The following is a 13,829-nucleotide window of genomic DNA, read 5'->3' as shown; positions in this document are numbered from 1 at the left end:
AAGCTATTTATTAAACTGTGGTTGTGAATCTAATGAGGGAAGATGGGATTCAAGAAAGGACATGATAAAAGTTTTTGTAGAAGTGGGTATCGTCAGGTTGATGGAGGTATATGAGAAAATTAATGTTAAAAAAAAAAAAAAAAAGTTTACAAAATCCCTCAGTATGTACAGTTCTGCTATTAGGGACGAACAGCCCTTGATCAGGCATAGGCACTAAGTCAGTACCCTGTAGTTTTCTTTTTCATGGGAGTTTCCTGTTTTTTCCAGCAGCACCAAATTCAAGAGTTTGTAGCTTTTTGAGAAATGAAGAAATGATTTATTTTATTCCTTAGGTGATAAGTTCCTATCACCAAGTAAGTGTGAGCAGAATTATCAGTGATCCTGAGCATTTTTCTTTACAGGTAGGAAAGAGTAGTTAAGCTGTGAGCAAGAGACCCAGGAAATAGTGTGCCACAGGTTGTTTTAGGTAAGTCATTTAATACCTTCTGACAAATGGAGATAATATGTTTTGTACCTCATAGCAATGTGATGAACATAACATTTTGAATGTTTATCATGTAAACACCAAAGATAAATAAAGATTGCACATGAAAGGTCTTATCTGTTTCTTTTGACCTTTTACTACTTTCGACAGAACAGATACTGCTGCATCTGTATGAACAGAAACAATTCAACTATTCATAGAATCTGCTATAGTATAATAGTCTCTCGAGTCTATTTATGAAACTTGTCAGACTTTTTGCATTATTGAAGATTTGAATAACTAATCAAAAGAAGTCTCTTCTTGATTTCTGCCCTCAAATCTTTGTAAGGTTTCAGAGTGTTCGGGTCTGTCACATGTTGTCATAGCTACCTGTGGATTAATCATAAACTTTAATTCATAAGGTTATCATAACTTCTCATTTAACGTTCAAAACTATATAATGACTTGAGACTTTACATCAGATACGGCCCTAAATGTTCAGAGATAGGTTAAGCTCTATTGCTGCGTTCTCCATTCTAACCCCCCTCTGCCCTCACATCTCTCCCCACCCCCAAGTCAAGGTTTCCAATAGTGTAGAGTCAAAATATTTCACATAAATCTTGGTGCAGCTCAGTCTTTTTGAAAACTTTGTACTTCTCTATTTGTTTCTTCCAAAACTTCCCATGTCATGCCTTCCCTATCCGCTTGTTCTTTTTCTGTTTGCTCTGGCATGATAGTTAGCTTAATCTAGGGTTGCCAGTTCAACTCCGGTTTTCAACTGTTACTCAAAAATGTGGATAACTTTATTACATACACATAGAAATAAATTTAGTGTACTGTAAATCTCAATGGGAAATATATTTTGCAAAGCAGGAACAGTTGTGTAAAGAAGTTTAAAAAAAGTAAAACTTTTTTTTTTTTTTCCCCCAAGGGCTCTTGCTTTTATAACTTTAGATTCATACATTCTTTAGAACTTGTGTCAATCTTTTGCTTCAGTATGCGTTACTAAATATGAGAAATTGAAAATGGACTGAACAGATCATGAATACCATTTTGAAACTTCCATAATCAATGGGGCACTGTGTACTGTGGAACAGTTATCTTCAGTGAGCATTGTGCTTAGAAGAAATCCTTCCTCTACTACCCATTCCGTTGAATGCACAGCAGAAGTAAAGCCATGCAAGAACAGATGTATAAAGGCAATATATTTAAACATTACCAGTAGAAATGCAGCCTACAGTTTACACTGTTGGAGACAACTATTGCTCTGTGGAAAATTTGTCTTTGATTTCTTAGACTTTACTGCATGCTTATGTCTCAAACAATATTTTTAAATTGAATGATTGAGATGGTATCTTCCTTCTGCCCTATAGTTGAAACAATGCAAGTAATACAAAGTTGTTTTAAACATTGGGTATGATCCTGCCCCTCCTGGGGGGGTGACAGGGTCAATGGCAGGCTTCTCACTAACTGGAGTGGTGTTGTACCAGGTGTGTAGGTTTCTGTGCTGGGAGAGTCTGTTTATTCTTGGTTTCCTTTCTTCATATGGATTGATGTGTGAGCAAAAGCCACAGGTTTGGCTTCTCAAGCACACAACTTACACAATGTTGAAAGTGAAGATCATTTTAAAATTTGTTTGATCCCCTTTCAGTAACTATATTAAAGATAATTTCAATGTACTGATTTTGTTTGTAGTCTACTGTTTTTTCTTCTACTACTCAGTAGTAGAAGAAAAAGTAGGCAAATTGTATTTCTGGCCATTGATTTGTTTGAACTTGAATGCCTTCTTAAATCTATGTCATTGTAAACATGGTCTTTTAGGGATTTCTGACTACCTTTGTCTAATTTTACATGCTTTCTGGGACTGAGAGATTTTCCACAAATGCTTGTTTCCATCCTTCTCCCATTAAAATCACTAATTTGCTTTTGAAAATGCATTTCAATGATACATGCCAAATTACAAGGTTTTTTAGCTTTTTTATTTGATTTATTTCATATAGCTTTTTTATTTGATTTATTTCATATATAATAACATGGTTTTAAGGATCAAGTTGTATACTGCCTGGATGTTTTTCAGAGTTCTACTACCAACTGTTTTTTATTCCATTGTTACTTAATCTACCATTGTTTTTATTTGTATTTTAGAAAACTGAATTTTAGTAATTCTGCATGGTAGCATATGTCCTTTGAAATTCAGATAAAATAATATTTTTTAATCATTATGCCACTTTAACCACAGCACTTAAAAATAGGTCTGGTTTTGCTTTAACTTCTGTGATTCGATTTGGGTTTAGTAACTGTGATTACAGTGTAGTATCTTGCCTGCCTTCTAGGCAGTTTTGCAGTCTTCCTAAGGGCTTGAAAACTCCAATAAAGAAATCCAGATTTTATTCTTTTGCTATTTCATAATTGCTGTAGAGTTCAGTTGTTTCATGATTGCAGTTCTATTTGAATGCCAAGTTATTTAGCACTGAAAAGAAACAGTCTTCAGTGGCTGGAAATAAGAGTGGATCTATAATAAAGGTTATTATGATTCACTTTTATGCTTTTTGTCAGTTCTTTTGAAACATATCATTTCAAATCTAAAAAGACATCCTTGTTTATTTAATGAGCTATTAGAATATGTTCCTGTGTCACTGAGATCAATCATAACGCAGTGGGGTAAAAATTGATGATTAAAGGCAAGATTTTTAAGTTCATTGAGAGTGTTTTCGCATTAGTGGATAATATTCTGCACCCAATAAAGTAGAATTTGCCACTTATTTCAGAAGGAATTAGGGAGAAGCTGAATTTGCCAAAAAGGTCTGTTTTCATTCAGACTTGCCATTTGAGGATTATCTGTTGACATGTGTATTTAAGCCAAACAGATGTTTCATGGGAACTTTTTTTATAATACATTTGAACCATAAAACAAGGTGACACACGTTTTAATCAGCATTTCTGATTTCTACATCGAGGAAATGCGTAGATACAGTACTCAATGTTATTTTGCAGAATCTTGTTCAGTTGCAAAACATAGCAGTCCCGTACAAGACTAAATGCTGCAATAAAATTCTAGTTACAAAATAGAATAATCATTGTACAAAAGAATATAAACCATGTTGCCTGAAAACACGCAGTATTATTTCAAGATAATTTTCAGAAGACTTTAAAGACTAGGTTAAATCTCAGTTTCCATATCCATCCACCGAGCACAATAGGCTAGCAGCAAGCAGCTGATGATGTCTAATGAAGAGTCTGCTAGCGAAGAACATGTCAGCATTGTTCAGCTGCATTTGTCATACGCAGTTGCATTGATTCTGGGGGACCTCATCTTTTTTAAATTTCCCCTGGAGGGTTTGCAGAGAGAGAATAAACCATACAAGACTGAAAGTGGAGAAGAGGTTTGTCCCCTAATCTTCCAGTCTCTTCTCCCCGCTGAGAGGTGCTTCAGGAGGTGAAGGAAGATGTGGGGCAGTGCTGTTCCAATGCTAATCCCTTCCACCCGAGAGTGAGATAGCAGCACCCAGGTGGTTTTAGAGATGCAGATCTGGGAGACAGATCATCATAATTTCTATCAGAATGCATTAGTGCTATAGGTGCTGACATGCCTTATTTTTAGTAAAAGGAATAAAGGAAGTTAATCCACGTCTTTACCTTTTTTTCTCCCACTGAATGTTTCTCGGTGTTGCGCTTGACGTTTGTTTTATTAAAATATTTTAGCATTTATGACATACCAATGATACCCTTTTTAAAAATAAAAAGCCCTAAAATTTGGACAATTAATTACTATAAACTGCCCCTCTAATATGTGGTAATAGTACCTCTTGAATCATTCAATCACAGCAGCTTTGCTGTTAACATGTCTGGGAAGATGGCTTTCTCCTAGTCATTGGTTGGCTCTTAGATCCATAAAGGAAGAGATATTTCTCACAGAATTGGATTATAAATGTATAACAATGTCGTGAATTAAAAGGCAGCAGTCACACATAGAGGAAGAAATAATTTCCAGCCTTTCTGCATGCTCTCATTTTGGTTGTATTACGTGAAATAATCGGCACAGAACATGCTGAAAGCCATGTATCCTTTTTTGGGTGTCTTCAGATGCCTCTTCTCCAAAGCCTGATGGTTTATGAGGAAGTCTTATACTATCTGGCTCTGAGGATGACCTTGAGGTTTTGCAAATTACGTTGACAATTGTGTGTTAAAGTATTGCATAACGCTTCAATAAGAAGATATGTCCTTCCTGCTTGCCTCTGCTTTCTGTTTTAGGATGTTGGAGTAGCTCACTTTCTCGTGATCGGCATGCTGATAATACAGGACGTAAATTGTGCATAGTCTTTCACAGTGTGCAGATGGATACGGATTGGAACCAGCTTTACAGAGGACATTTTCTGAAATACGCTGTGCATGTCTGTACCACCTAATAGTGCACAGTTAGCTCGGAGTAACCTCATGGTATCCACGTGTCACAGTACAGTGTCTAGTCTGGGTCTTTGACGTGGTGCAGTGCTGTTGTGGTTAGCTGAGATTGTTTTAGGACTACACTGAGATATCTACAAGCTCATTTTGCATATTATAACTTGTCTGAAATGGCAGAGTTCTGGTTTAGAAGAGAATAGAGTCAACACTTCATACAACATGCTTGCACTTTTCCATTAAGATGAATTTGATATGAACATAACCTGCCCATAAACACGTAATAACTTGACTCTGTACACTGAGCTAGAAATATGTAAAATATAGTATAAAAATGCACTTGTGCTATAGCTGTGTCTATAGGTCAGCCGCACAAAGGATATGCTAATTTAGCAAATAGTTAAGGCCACTTTTTCTTTAAGACTTCTTTACTCGAACTGCTATTGATGTCAACCATTTGCCGAAGAGCAAGAGGCAGCTTAAATAACATCACTTTTTTGGGTGGATACCCTAAGTATTAGTAGATGCATTATCATATACAGGTCTCCAACAATGGCAGGGGGTTTTAGCACGGTGAAGCCTGGGTATATTAATTCTAAATGACACAAAGCTGAAACTTTCTGTGTTCAGAAGTCTTGGAATCTGATTATTTAGACTATTAATCAGTTTGGGAATCCAGCTCAGTCATCTTTACTTAGCATGTACACAAGGGTTCAACATCAGCTGTTCTGAGGTTGATTTTTTTACTATTATTATTATTTGTTGTTGGTGGTGGATATGGTCTTTTTTGTGTTGCACCATGGCTTGTTTGATCCAAAAGCAGTGCAAGTCTCTCTATTGACTTTGATTAGTTGATCACCCCATGACACTATAATAAGCATGTGCTGATTAATTCTCTGCAGTTCCTAATATGCACCCACACATAATGGAGCACCATAAGTGGCTATTGTCACTGTTTCTCAGTTTCCAGTAATATCTCATTTCTGATTTTCAGGATGAAACCCCCAGTCCTACACAGGGTTACAAATAAGCCATGTAAATAAAAAGTTCTTGCCACATAATTGGAGTAGTAGCAGCAACATTTTCTAAACTTGGAACTTTCCCAAAATCATGCTCACAGATCCATGTGACACGTTACAAAAGTTGCTGATATCATTGTTTGGTTTTTGAGCATGACTTTCAGCCTGTAGACAGCTGAAGGTTGCCGCAGCCTGTAGGCGGAAGGGCACAAAGGGCACTGTGTTGCGTAGTGAAGTGGAATTGTGACTCAGCTTTTGCCTGAAAGCAACACTCAGTTCATTTCTCTTACTTCCTCCTGGTTATCAAGAAATGTCCTACAGCACTGGAATAAAGGAACATTCTGCCCATTTAAATAATACTTTCAAAACTGACTAAGAATAGTGAACTGTAGAAAAGCAAAGCAGCGACTAGCGGTGTTGCTTCCTCGGCTGTGAAATCTGTAGGAAGTACTCATGGTACAGTGCTAGTTCTCATTTTAGGAACACAGTGTCCTATTTCTTGTACACGTGAACATTGGGCAGAGGTGAAGACTTTCCACTTAAGATGTCCTGTAATATAATTCAGCTTTGCTATAAGACATTGGACCATGATAGCCGCACGAGTGTTTTGGGAAGACCTAAGAGAAGTTCATTCAGTAATAGCACGTGTTTTTCATACGTGGTATGTGTCATCTTGGACATCAGAGGTGGAAAATTAGTAGCGTCAGAACAGAATGGGCACTCCTCATGCAGAGCTTTCTGACCTTTCTTTGATGTGGATGAGAACTGGTGCTCTTACATTCCACGAACAGCTCTGTGATGTAAATAGCGTAGTGCTAAACAGGCAAGTTTGTAGGAGCGTTCTTGATTGTTTGTCTTCAGTTTGTTATTGTGGACCACAGTTCCTACTCTGTCTGTCATACCACATAAACTCCAAAGCTTCCAGCTACCCCTACACCGCTCCCCCAGGCTTGGCACAGGACGATGTAGTAGAGGTAAACACAGCATGCGGTTGTTGAAGTTTCAGAAGTTACCACAGATGCGCTAACAGGATTATTTTCTTGAAGAATCCTTGTCCCCCCCACCCAGTTCCTGGCAAGTAGAATCCCTAGCCAAAAATCACAGAATTATATGGGTTGGAAGGGACCTCTGGAGATTATCTAATTCAAACCGGCACCGAAAGCACAGTCTGCTTAGATCAGGTTGCTCAAAATGTTGTCAGTCAAGTTCTGAGCATTCCAAGGACAGAAGGCCTGCAGTTTCTGTCAGTAAATTGTTGCAAGGTCCAAATATTGTCACAGTGAATAACTTTTCAATCAAAATTCCCCTTCTTGCAACGTACGTCCTCATCTAATGCAGTCCTGTCACTGCGTGTTCCTGAGGAGAGTTTGATTTTCTTCTCTGTATCCTTCCTCTAGGTCATGGAAGACAGCAATGGGACTCCCTATAATTGTTTCTTCTTAAAACCATGCATGCCTGTTACTCTGAGTGCTGCCTTAGTGCTGTTTAACTTTCCAGTGTAGGATTGAAGGTACGTGTTGTCTTTGGGGAAGAGAAGGGTTGTTCCATCTCCAAGGCCTTTTTGTAAGACTCCCAGAACAGTAGCTGAAGAATCAGGAAAAAGCCCCAAAACAGAAAATGATATTAGTATATCTCACATTAAAGTGTCTGACCTTTACAATATGGTAGAAAAGACAGACAAGAGATATGACCTTTACAATACAGTAGAGAAAGACAGCCAAGGCTTGATGCTTTCCAGTGTTGTCTGTCCACAAACAAGACCAGTCCTGTTGTCTACCATTACAGACAGATGCAGCGACGTAACAAAATTGCTTCAAACTCTGCACGTGCAACCATCCACCTCCCCTTCTGTTAATCTCTAGGACCTCCTTGGTACCGCTCCTGCTAGAGAGTTATGTGGCAGCATTTGTTCTGTGGAGGAAAAAAAAAATCTCCTTTTTGTTGTCTCCTGTGTTATGTGTCAAAATATTCTTCCCACTACTGAGAGATTTAGCATGTTTAGTAGTTTTTACCTGGGTGTTCCTTTCCCTCCTTTGATTCCAGCACCACTACAGACTGAAGCGTAGACTAGGAACCTCCGGTGTCATTTTTCTTTGAGGCAGGTGCTTGCACTGGCATTGCAATCTCTACTGATGTTGGAAGCAACAGCAGACAGGCAACACCATCTTATTTTTATTCCTCTTGATAGGACCTCACCTGTGCCAGTAAACTGCTTACGCCCACAGCAAAATTCCAGATCTGGTAGAAACACTGCATGAGGTAGATCCAGGAGCAGTTCTCACATGTTTTCTCTGCCATATCCTCCCCTTTTCTGCTGGATAAATGTTTTCTTGAGGGAGGGAGAAGAGAACTGATCAGATAACAGGTTGGAGATGACTCTTGAGTGCCCTCTGGAGAAACTGCCTCTACGAGTGCCTCACCCTCCTACAGGACAAGGGTGGCTGCCAGGGGCTGCAGTCCTGCCTCTCCAGCCCCACAGTGCACTCTGTATTCAGACCCCATTTCCAGGGAAAGAAAGATGTCAAAATGGTGCCTTTGGGCATTACTCCTTGCTCTGTGTCAGTCCCATCCTTCACTGCTGCTTCACAGGGAAGCTTCTCATGGTCTTCTCCTCACCTCACGAACACGCTTTCAGCAGCCCTCCCCAGTATCTATAACTGCTTCACACAAGCTCAGTGCTGCAATCAACTTGCTGAGCTGAGCCCAAAGCACCTTAAAAAGCAGGAGAGCTGCTGCTTTGAGAAGCTTCTGTTGGAGACTGGTGCTTGCCACCCTTTTATTTCCTATTTCCACATTTCGTGAACTGCTGATATGAACAGCTAGTCAAGAATATGCCCAAGATTTTATTTGGTTTATTTATTTATTTATTTTTCCCATGGCAGAGAATAAATAGGCTATAGAGACAGGTCCCTGGAAATTGTACCAGTAGTCTTGTCTGCCATAGCATGATCTGCGTTTTACATGTTCCTTTCTATACAGTCTATTGTCAGTTCTTCCTCTAATTTGTGTAAGGTTGCTTTCCATATGTGAGCAGGTGTCTTACAAAGTAGAGTTTAGAAAATTTACCATCCTGTAGTTTGCTCAGAGTATTTTCTCATCATCACAGGATAAAGTCCAAATCTTGAAATAGTCTTTTCCTACATCAGGTGACATTGATAGTTGCTAAAGGGGTGCAGGTCAAAATAATTGAAGGGATGTTCAATGCTTCAAGATAGCTTGGTAGTTAGTCTTCAGTTCTTGGTGATAGGTAAAGGCAAGTCTATTTGGCAGTGCTCTGATTAACTATGGAAAACCTCTCTAAGTCTTAATATGAACAAACAGATGTGCTTACTACTAGTACCAGTGCCTCTCTCTATTTCTACCAGGGCAAAGACCTTTGACGTTTTACCCATATATTTGACCAAAAAAAAAAAAAAAAGTCTTGACTTTCATTTTATTGATTCTGTTGTTTATCTTTCATGCTCATTCCTGAGCTTCGTGGGCACTGGGGAGAGGAACAGTTTGTGTCATCAACTGCACGCCTAACCCTCTGTGCTACTTGAAGCTGAAGTATTGGCATTATTCTGTTTATTTCACACATAAAAAGAATGAAATGGCTACCTGCCTCTCAACTGGTGCTTTCTAATCATATGCTGGACAGTATTCTCCTTTTGAGAAGCTAGAGTGCCAGTTTGTTGTAAGTTTTTAGATTACCTTACTATTACATTACCTTGATTACCTCGCTATTACTAAGTAGCATGTGCTATACAGTAGGGAAGTCACCCTTTCTTGTAATCGTGCAAATGAATTACATGGTAATTCACTTGCATCATTATGAAGCACTTTGTCACTTTGAGGGCTGATGCAGAAAGTCGTATTAAGAAGAATCATAAACATAAAAAAGTAGCAGGTTTTTTGTTTGTTTTGTTTAGTTTATCCATTAGTAATCACACATGATAGAACGGAAAACAGATCAAACTGGTATCTGCTCTGAGCACTCTGGTCAAAAACATAAAAATGACTGTTCATGCCACTCAGTGCTGAGAGAACTCTAGGTCCAGTGCTCAGGAGATGCATCAGCCAAGAGTGGAAGAGCTGTACCTACTTCACAAACGAAATATGAAAAGGTTAATAACAGTTTTTCTCTTCTACATAGCACATATCCCTTGCCATGTAATGTTCCTCCAGTGGAAATTCCTATTGCTGTCTTTGGGAATAAAAGTCAGTACAGGGAAACATTAGATAGCTTTTGTTTATTTATTTATTTATTTATTTTTATTATAACTGTGCATGTATTTGAGGATATGGGATACTTTTTCAATAGCAGCAATACTTACCGTCTCTGATTAATTTTGCTGTTGTCTTCAAGTCTAGGAAAAAAAAAAAAAGTCTTGAAGTAGACTGTAGAGTACATTTTTGTTCTGTGCAGTAATGTTGTTTTATTTCTTTGTAAGAGGCAATTAGAGAACAGTCTGTCTTGGAATATTGTAGTGACATCTCTACTCACATATTAAACTTTTAGAAGGAAAATCTCCTAGTGGAACTTCTTTAATCTTCTTAGGTCATAGTGTTTTTCTTGATTAAAGTCTCTGTCATTTCCTACCTGGGAAAAAAAGAAATTGGTAAGAACTGTAAAAGAGGAAAAAGTTGTATTTTTACTAACATGTCAACCTGATCACGTACTGATCCTATATTTAGGAGACTTTTGTTTTGTCTGTCATATCCCTACATGCAGATATCAGGAGACGAGAGCAAAAAGGTCTTATCTTCCTCCCTGTGTTCTCCGTCTCTTCTCATAGCCAGTGTAGCAGCCTGCCTCCACATTCCTGGCCCCTGGACGCAGTCTGAGCACAGCAGTCATTTGAGGGGAGGGAGCAGTCAGAATGTCTTTGTGTACAGATATCCAGCTCTCTGGTCATAATTTATAAGGACTGCATCGTGAGCACAAACTGGTGAATCTGGAGAACTGCCCTAAACTGTGCTGCAGATTGTACATGACCTAGACTGTTCCTGTAGTGGAAGGGGCAAACAACCTCCCTTGCATCCTTGTACCAGTGCTGGCATAAGAACCTGGATGAATCTGAGTTGATGTGGACAATCCATGGGTATTGTGAGCAACCACGCAGTAAGGACAACCATTGTGAATTTGCTGTTTCCAGGCAATGATGATGGGCTTTTTTTTTTTTTCCTTGCTCATATGCAGATCATGTCCTCAAGTAAGGTTACACAAGGAGCACAATGCAAAATGATATGTGAGATAATGTGGCTGTACATGCAATCCACTCATTTTTGTGTGCTAGCATGAATTCAGGTGCATATGTAGATGTAGAACTTAGCATGGTTTAGTGGTAGCCTTGTCAGTACTGGGTTAAGGGTTGGACTAGATGATCATAGAAATCTTTTCCAACCTGAATGATTCTGATTCTATGATGACTCCGTATTTCCTAGATTCTTTTGTCAGAGTGGACTTGCTACTCTGAATTACTAGTGGATCATTTGTTCTGAAGACATGGATGTGATCGTGAAAATCTGTGAAGCACTACTAGCATGTGAGCATTGTAAACAAGTATCTACACTACAAAGTGATGGTGTGAGCAACTGCTGAGTTGTGTAAATTGTCCTTTACCGGTCCTTTAATTTGCCAGTGCCATATCAAGCTAGGGTTTTTATGTTGGATAGGCCTTAAATTAATGTCAATATTTAACTTACAACTTGCACTAAGATTACAGCAAAACCAAATCTAGCATCAAATTTCAAAGAGGCCTGCAGGAGTGCCTCTTGGATCTAAAAGTAATAACTGATCTGACATGCCAGTCTCAGGTATGGGCCTTTTGAAGAATGAAAGTATTCTTAATTCCTATAAACACAGAGGCAAAACCTGGGGAAGTGAGGGCACTTTTCACCCAAGCATGTAGATTGAATTAAAGACTACAAGGGAGCCTGTTACGAATTTGATTCGCTAATGTTGTGTACAAATTGAAAACTCTATTGCTGTCATAAAGTTTTCAGCTCCATTGAGCTTCTGACTGCCCAAAGCAGACCATATTGCTAGCCATTGCTGAGTTCTGTGCTTGCCCCACCTAGATTGCTACAAGTATCCCAGCAATTATTCTAAAGCTAGAACAGACATGTCTGGATGATACTGCAGCCACTGTTATGACTGCATTTTTAATTACTGTGAGTTAACATAATTTTTTCCTTTATGAGGACAGCTCCTGGAGACACTACTCTTTTTCTTTGATTATATTGTTTCTGTTGGTCGAAGATAAAAGCCATTCAAACTAAAAGAGTATAGAGCTTCTTTTTTATGAAAAAATAATATGTACCAGTGTGAACACATCTTAAATTAAAAAAAAAAAAAGTATCATTTGCACTTCACACTTTAAAATGATGTACTCAAATGGAAATGAGTTACTTAAAAGGTTGTAAAGCAACTTTAAACAGGACATTATGATGCATTCATCTTGAGTAATTCTGGACTTTCTAAACGTAAATATTATGTTGTAGAATTATTTTATCCATATGTAGTTCCAGTCATGTTTAGATGAGCTATTTAGTCATGTTGAGATGGACTATAGATAACTATGCAGATGTCCTGTGGTAAAGTGATACAGCAAGCAGTATAGCATATAAAAATTGAATGGTCCATATTGAATTAATCTTCAGTGTTTGACTTAAAATCATAAAAGACTTAGTTAACTCCTTAGATTCACTCATTCTCAACAGGTAAGAGTTAGTAGAGAAAAAAAAAAAAAAAGGTTGCTAGAATACTACATGATCTAAAGTTTTCTTGGCCGCCTGGGAGCTAATGGTATGCCGAATTTTCATTAGTTTCCCACATGAAAGTAAACTTTCTCATCCTTTCTTAGCTCAACATATATGTCCACTGCTTTCTACATGACTCTTATTTTACCTTCTGACAGCATGCAATGGGAGGTCTCACTGGCATAAATGAAATATACCTATGCGCTGGAAAAATAAGATTTCTGTGTTCTTTTTGTTCCCTGTACTGAATGTGCAGTGCCTGCCCTTTCGCTGCCCTGAATTCTGAGCAGATACACTCAAATGTTAATCCTGCATAGACAGCTCTTCCTCCAAGGTCAGCAGGCTGTTCGTGGAAGGGCTTGGTACGGGCATTTCCTGTACAAAGGTACAGTTACTGTTGAAATGGACGTCTCTTTTACCTGAGAACGGGAGTTTTTCACATGAAATCAGACAATTGTGTTCCATATGACTTCATCGGTTTAGAATTTAAATCCCTTTTTAATGCAATTTTGTATATGTTATTCCCAATTGTAAAACATACTTAATTAGTCAAGTACATTTCAAAGTACATACAGAACTACTCAGGATGACTCTCCAAGAACACGTCCTGTACATGTGTATTAGTTTACCTTGGTATACAAATCACTGTATTCATTCGCATACTGTCTTTGCTGAACTGGTGTTCTAGATGAGTACCAATCCTACAGTTTGATAACAGGCAATTTTTTTATTCTTATGTTCCGATAAAAAAAGAAAAATAATTAAAAAAAAATACCATTTATATCCATTTAAAACTTATTGCTATTCCAGTGGGTGTTTGTTTACATTTTTTAATTGGTTGTAAAATAGACTAATTTCTCTACTTTAATATTTTCTGTTTAATATTTATTTCTTTCTAATCAAGAATTATTTCATGCAGGAAAAGGAACCAGGGAAGCGTACTAAAACCTGTCTGGCACAGATATAATCTATTTAGATTTTCTATTTAGATTTCCTTGCAGTGGATGTTGCCCCATATTGTCACATGCAAATTAAGCTTTTTTGCAACTGATTATTTTTACAATGGATTGTTAGAATTGCAGAGCGTGTTTAAAAAAAAAAAAAAAAAAAAAAGAAGAAGAACAGTCATTTACAATAAATCTTTAGTTTTCAATCTTGTGTTCCAGTAGCACTCTTTGGAAAGAAACCAAGTACTGGGATTTTGT

This window comes from Anas acuta, chromosome 3 (genome assembly GCF_963932015.1).
Source record: "Anas acuta chromosome 3, bAnaAcu1.1, whole genome shotgun sequence".
NCBI lineage: Eukaryota > Metazoa > Chordata > Aves > Anseriformes > Anatidae > Anas > Anas acuta.
This window is presented reverse-complemented; position numbering follows the sequence as displayed.